This window comes from Lolium rigidum, chromosome 1, assembly GCF_022539505.1.
Source record: "Lolium rigidum isolate FL_2022 chromosome 1, APGP_CSIRO_Lrig_0.1, whole genome shotgun sequence".
NCBI lineage: Eukaryota > Viridiplantae > Streptophyta > Magnoliopsida > Poales > Poaceae > Lolium > Lolium rigidum.
This window is the reverse complement of record NC_061508.1, coordinates 974,147-981,104: the sequence shown is the minus strand read 5'-3', so window position 1 is coordinate 981,104 and position 6,958 is coordinate 974,147.

The following is a 6,958-nucleotide window of genomic DNA, read 5'->3' as shown; positions in this document are numbered from 1 at the left end:
CTCACCTCGCTCCAAAACGGTCTGCATGGTCTGGAGACACCGTAGAGCCACCCCTTGCCGCCCCTCTCGCCCAGTCACGAGCTGCCGCGCCATCCCCGTGTCCGCGCGTGCTCCTGGCTCACCATGGACACGTCGAAGTGGATATAAACTCTCAGACCCTCTTGAGAGCTCCCCCTTCAGTATCAGACTTCCCTCCCACTACTCAGATAACGACCTGACAGAAAGAGGCCAGCTCTCTCCATGCTGCTCATACTCGCCGGTGAGCACCCTCGCAGCATGGTGAAGGTTGTCGTCGCACTCGTCGCCTGTTTCTCTCCCCTCTGCATCGTCCTCGCGTCGTTCTCATCGTCTCTACCACCGTCATGGTAAGTAGCCGACCTTCTGCATCGCCGGTTTTGTCCGAGCGGCCTGTCTTGATGTCGATCCCGCTCGCGTCCATGCCGACGCTTGAGAACTCGACGCCGGCCTCTCCTTCCATCCTCCCTTGCTGTTTTAGAGCTCCTCACCCTACTCTGTTTTTCCCAGGGAGCTCTGCAGCAACAATTTCCAGCGACTACCAGAGACGGAAGTCGAACCCACGCTCGGCCTCGATCGCGATGCTGCCTTGGATTCCTGCGAGCAAGTCTGAGCCCGACCTAGGCGCTCCGGCGAGTTTCCTCTCAACCCTCGGCGTCCTCGCGTCGCATCTGCATTAGCGCCAAACCCTAGGGTGAGCCCGCTCTCTTTCGTCGCGAGGAACTCAGCCGCACCTCCTGTCCATCATCGTCGCTAAAGAAACGATCGGGGGTCGTTGGATCGTCATCCAAAGGCCGCATGCAGCGAGCCATGCATGCTGATGTCTATGCACGCTTCTATTCCTGTAGACATTGTTGGGTCTCCAAGAGCAGAGGTTTGTAGAACAGCAGCAAGTTTCCCTTAAGTGAATCACCCAAGGTTTATCAAACTCAGGGAGGTAAAGGTCAAAGATATCCCTCTCAAGCAACCCTGCAATTAAGATACAAGAAGTCTCTTGTGTCCCCAACACACCTAATACACTTTTCAGATGTATAGGTGCACTAGTTCGGCAAAGAGATAGTGAAATACAAGTAATATGGATGATTATAAGTAGTAATTGCAATCTGAAATAAAAATGGCAGCAAGCGAACATGTAGCAGAACTTGTTGGAAACAGTGTTTCAATGCTTAGAAACAAGGCCTAGGGATCATACTTTCACTAGTGGACACTCTCAACAATGATCACATAATTGAATAAATAAATGCTACTGTCAAACACTCTCTTGTTTGATAACAAACACCATTCATTGTGTAGGGCTACAATGTAGGGATTCGTTGCATAGAAAACAAAAAAATTCCTACCGCGAGAACGCAATCCAAGCCAAGATGCAATCTAGAAGACGGGAGCAACGAGGGGATGAACGAGACTCACCCTTGAAGATTTCCAAAGCCTACAAGATGAGGCTCTTGTTGCTGCGGTAGACGATCACTTGCCGCTTTCAAAAGCGCGTAGAAGATCTTGATGGTGCCACAATCGGGCAGCACCTCCGTACTCGGTCACACGTTCGGTGTTGATGAAGACGACGTCCTTCTCCCCGTTCCAGCGGGCAGCGGAAGTAGTAGCTCCTCCTTGAATCCGGCAGCACGACGGCGTGGTGGCGGTGGCGATGGAGAACTGCGGCGGAGCTTCGCTAAGCGTTGCGGGAGAGGTGGAGGAGTGGGGCGGCTAGGGTTTGGGAGAGGGGTGGCCGGCCTCCTTGGGTACGGCCAAGGTGGTGGTGTTGTGGTGGCCGGCCCCCTCCCCTTGGCCCCTCATTATATAGGTGGAACCCCCAAGTGTTGGACTACAAGTCTTCGAATAAGACCCCAAATAAAACCTTCCATGTTGTAGGGAAACCTACCCAAGGTGGGACTCCCACCTCGGGTGGGATTCCCACCCTTCCATGTGGGGGGGTGGCCGGCCCCCTTGGTGGAGTCCACCTTGGACTCCCCCCTCTAGGGTTGGCCGGCCATGGGTGGTGGAGTCCCTTCGGGACTCCGCCTTCCAAAGTGATTTCTGTCGCGCGTTACGTTGTACCGTTGCTTGTAAGCAAGGTTCACGGTGGTGCGGTCATAGATGCTTTAAGTTACTGCAATGCTCAACAAGGAATCGAAACTGAAGTGCTCATTAATAGAGTAAGTGCAAAACTAGAGGGCGAAACAGAGAGGCCCTGTGTAAAATAAAGGGAAAAAATTTAAATGCTAGGGAGGTGCTTAATCAAGGAAGGGGTCCTTCTCATCTTCGACAGCATCTTCTGGCTTCTTCGCCATGCTAGTGGTAGCTGCGGCGTTGTTGATTTCACCAGGGGTCTGGGCAGTGATTGTCAGCGTCTTGCTGTTTCCTGTGCCTTCTATGCCGTCCTCTGCCGAAGCTTTTGTTGTAGGAGCTTCTGCTGCCGAGGCTTCAAGGGCAAGGTTGGCTGGCTTTTTCTTGATTTCCCTGTCATGTTTTTCCTCCTTGATTTCTCGTATCATCAGCTTGGGCGGAGGGTCGACAATTTCTCGTTGTAGCCCAAACTTTGCAGCAATCCTTTGAAAATCACGATCACAATTGTCCGAGCGTGAGAAACTTCCATAGACTGTGATGTTCGTCCCGTTGCTCCCGAGCATTTTCAGCTTGAGGTATGCATAGTGCGGCACAGCCATGAACTTGGCATAAGCTGGTCTCCCGAGTATGGCGTGATATCGTGATTCCCGGTTCACGACTTCAAACTCGATCTTCTCCTTCCTGAAATTGTCGGGTTTGCCGAAGACGACGTTCGGTGCACGCTTTGCCGAGAGAGTACGCCGGTGAAGTAGGGAGGATCCCATGGAAGCGGGTGTCTGACTCTTCTAACATTCTCATGGTGATCCCCATACTTTGAATTGTGTCAAGGAATATCAGGTTGAGTCCACTTCCTCCGTCCATGAAGACTTTGCTCATCTTGAACCCTCCTATCTGTGCTTCGACCACTAGGGTGGCATGTCCCGGTTTTGGTATAGTCATCGGGTGGTCTGCTCGGCTGAACGTGATGTTCTGAGACGACCACTCGACATACTCAGGGATGTTCGCCATGACGCTTTCTGCTGAGTTGATTTCTCGGGTGAGCTTCTTCATTTCCCTCCTTGAGACGCCTGTCCTGTGGATCATACTCATCTGCCCACGTGGTGGTGGAAATGCCTCGTTGGGTTGATGAGGTTGAGCTTGCTGGACCTGGTGTTGTGGTGGGGGTGGTGGTGGTGGCGGTGGAAGCTGTTGCTGGCCTGCCTGCTGGATGAGTTTATGCATATCGATGAACTGCCGACAGTCTCTGAGCAGGTGACTAGATTTTATTTTACCATCCTTGGAATCGGTATACGAGTGCAGGTAGCAGGGGGCGTTGATCTGCTCGGCATAGGGTAGTTCGGGGGTTCTCTGTTGTCGTGGTTTAAAGTTGCCACGGTTCCCAGAGTTGTTCCGATTACCGTCCTGTCGATCATCTCGCCTGTCATCGTACCGATCATCCTGCCGATCAGAGTAGCCTGCGGCCACCAAGTTATTGTCATCGTAGCTGCGGTTCTTCCTTCTCTTGTTGCGATCCCTTCGACCACCCGAATCATGTTTCGGCTGGTCGTCCTCTTCATCGTCGCTGCGATGTCATGGCTTTCGAACGTTGTCTTCGCCATCGGCCCAGCTATTGGCGATTTCCATTAACTTGGTTATGGTTTTCGGCTTCTTACGCCCAAGTTCTTCTATATAGCTTTCACGTCGGATGCCATCACTAAAGGCGTCGATTGCTCTGTCGACAGATACGTCTTCCGCAGCGTTCAGGAGCTTGGTGAATCTCCCGATGTATGCGCGCATCGACTCCTTCTGCTTTTACTGACAATGCCGTAACTCCTCGATCCCGACGGGCCTTTTGTAGGTTGCTTGGAAGTTGGCGACAAAGGCTTCTACTAGGTCATCCCATGATTTAATGGAACCCTTCGGCAGACCTCTTAGCCAGGCTCGTGCCGAGTCCTTTAGGTAAAGCTGCAGGCACTGCATTGCTGCTATCTGATTCCCTTTTTGCAGAATCACTGTCTGTAGATAATCCTCTATCCAGGATCTCGGCTCCTGCTGTTCATCGTACTTGGCGGCGTCGGTAGGGGTGGGTTTGAACTTCTTAGGTGGCATTGCCTCCCGAATTTTGTAGCTTAAACAATCGGCTCCCCTAAGCTCGCCGTCGTTTTCCTGGGTCTCATCCGAAGAGTCGCTGTCGAATTCCTCTCTGGCGGCGCGTCGTCGCCTTGCTTTGTCGATTCTACTCTGAGTAATTTCATCTCGAGCGTTTCTTGCGCGGTGCTTCGGGCCGCTGGCCTGCAAGGTGGTCTTCTCCTTCCGTGGAACTAAATTATCTCCTAATATCGCGAGACTTTCTAAGGCACCACGGTGAGCCTGTGCCATGGATCCTTCGGGACGATGGTTAATGAGGTATGTTGCAAGGTTGGCTGTTGCTCCTGCAACGGTTTTTGGTCGTGGCATGCCCGCGGTGTCCGTAGTCATAAAGGACTTGGTCAGGTTTGACGTTATCTCCCTTGCATCATCTTCCGAGAGCCTGGACATCCTTGATCGATGCTTGCCTCCTCCGTGGGTACTTCGAGAGGCACTTCCCTGCGAGCCCCTTCGTCGTTCGCTGGATCGGTCTGCCGCAGATAGGCGTCTCTCGAGGGTGGCTTGCTCCTTAGATAGGCGCTCACGATTTTTCTCCAATATGGAGCGGTAAGCATTGAGAGTGCCAACCGTGGTTCCCGCCGGAAGTGGTGTGTCGTTAAGCACGGCTGCCTTGGCTGCCGCCCACTCCTCCTCTGTGATTGTGTGGTCGCTGTTGTTGTTGCTGGCGCTGTTCTCAAAACTAGCTCGTCTGCTGGAACGGGGGGTGCGATCTCCGTCTCCCCTGTTAGCGACGTAAACTTGGAGGGGCGCCACTCTTCGGGTGTTCCCTTGGGTGATGCTGTCGATGCTGTCCTCTCCTGATGAATAGTAGGCATTGCAGATGAACGGTGTGCCGCTCGACCCTAGTCCGTGCCCGGTGTCGCAGTTCATGCAGTAGTACGAGGTTAACTCCGAGGTCGCGGGGTTATCGGATCCGACTGACATGGAGGACGCCGAACGGGCAGTCGAAGGTGCGGATGGACTCGACGGGCTTGTCAGGCCAGCCGAAAGGTCGAGTGACGACGATGCGCTTGGACTCGTCGACCTGGAGATGGGAGATTCCAGCAGCCGAAGAATTCCTTCTGAGTTGACGTTGTAGTGAACGCTCCCGAAGGCCATCTCCATGTTGCCTTGTAGACCGGAGAAAGTCGAGCGAGACGAATCGCTATGTGGGCTGAACTCGTAGGAACCGAAACGAATCGGGCTTCCTAAACGAGGCGATGACGGTGTCGATGAAGCTGCCGATGACATGTCGGGTTCATCCGATGTCCGATCTTGTGCCGACAGGGTTCCCACAGACGGCGCCAATTGTCGAGGGTACTCCTCGCCAATGCCCTCCGATAGGGGCTTAGGGTTGATGGAATCCTGCAAGCTGACACGAGACATCGGTTCACCGACAAGCGGGGAGAGCGATTTACCCAGGTTCGGGGCCCTCGATGAGGTAAAACCCTTACGTCCTGCCTGTCTGTTCTTGATTATGATGATAATGGGTTACAATGGGGTGCCAAATAGTTCGGCTGAGATCTCGTCGAGATGGCTATTGCTAAGGTGACCTAGCTCTAAGCTTCTTCTGGCTAAGATTGCTAAGATTGATTCTGTCCTTGGCAGCCCCTCTCCTAGCCTTTATATAGGAGGCCAGGTCTCAAGAGGTCTCACCGAGTACGACTAGGTTTACAGTAATTTTAGATCCGATCTTTCCTTGTTCGATCGCTTCCTTGTCTTGCCCGTCAAGGAACCTTCTGGTGCGCCGTCCTAGTGGTCCATCTTGCCTTCATGTGTCCTCATGGGCCTCCAATTAGTCAATACAGGATAGGGTAATGTGGGTTACCCGAAGGGTAGTGCCCACGTCATCCGGACTTTTCTAGAACCTTCCATAAATGCACTGGATCATTTTCAAACTTATAAAATGACTTCCTTTATATGAATCTTATTATCCGGACCATTCCGGAACTCCTCGTGATGTCCGGGATCCCATCCGAGACTTCGAACAATACTTCTAACTCCATTCCATATTCAAGTTCTACTATTACAACATCAAACCTTAAGTGTGTCACCCTACGGTTCGTGAACTATGTGGACATGGTTGAGAACTCTCTCCGACCAATAACCAATAGCGGGATCTGGAGATCCATAATGGCTCCCACATATTCAACGATGACTTAGTGATCGAATGAACCATTTCACATACGATACCAATTCCCTTTGTCACGTGATATTTTACTTGTCCGAGGTTTGATCATCGGTATCTCTCTATACCTTGTTCAACCTCGTCTCCTGACAAGTACTCTTTACTCGTAGCATGGTATGTGGTCTCTTATGAACTATTCATATGCTTACAAGCTATTTAGACGACATTCCACCGAGAGGGCCCAGAGTATATCTATCCGTCATCGGGATGGACAAATCCCACTGTTGATCCATATGCCTCAACTCATACTTTCCGGATACTTAATCCCACCTTTATAACCACCCATTTACGCAGTGGCGTTTGATGTAATCAAAGTACCTTTCCGGTATAAGTGATTTACATGATCTCATGATCAAAAAGGACTAGGTAACTATGCATCGAAACCTTATAGCAAATAACTTAATGATGTGATCTTATGCTACGCTTAATTGGGTGTGTCCATTACATCATTCATATAATGATATAACCTTGTTATTAATAACATCCAATGTTCATGATTATGAAACTAATCATCTATTAATCAACAAGCTAGTTAAGAGGCTTACTAGGGACTCATTGTTGTTACATAACACACATGTATCAATG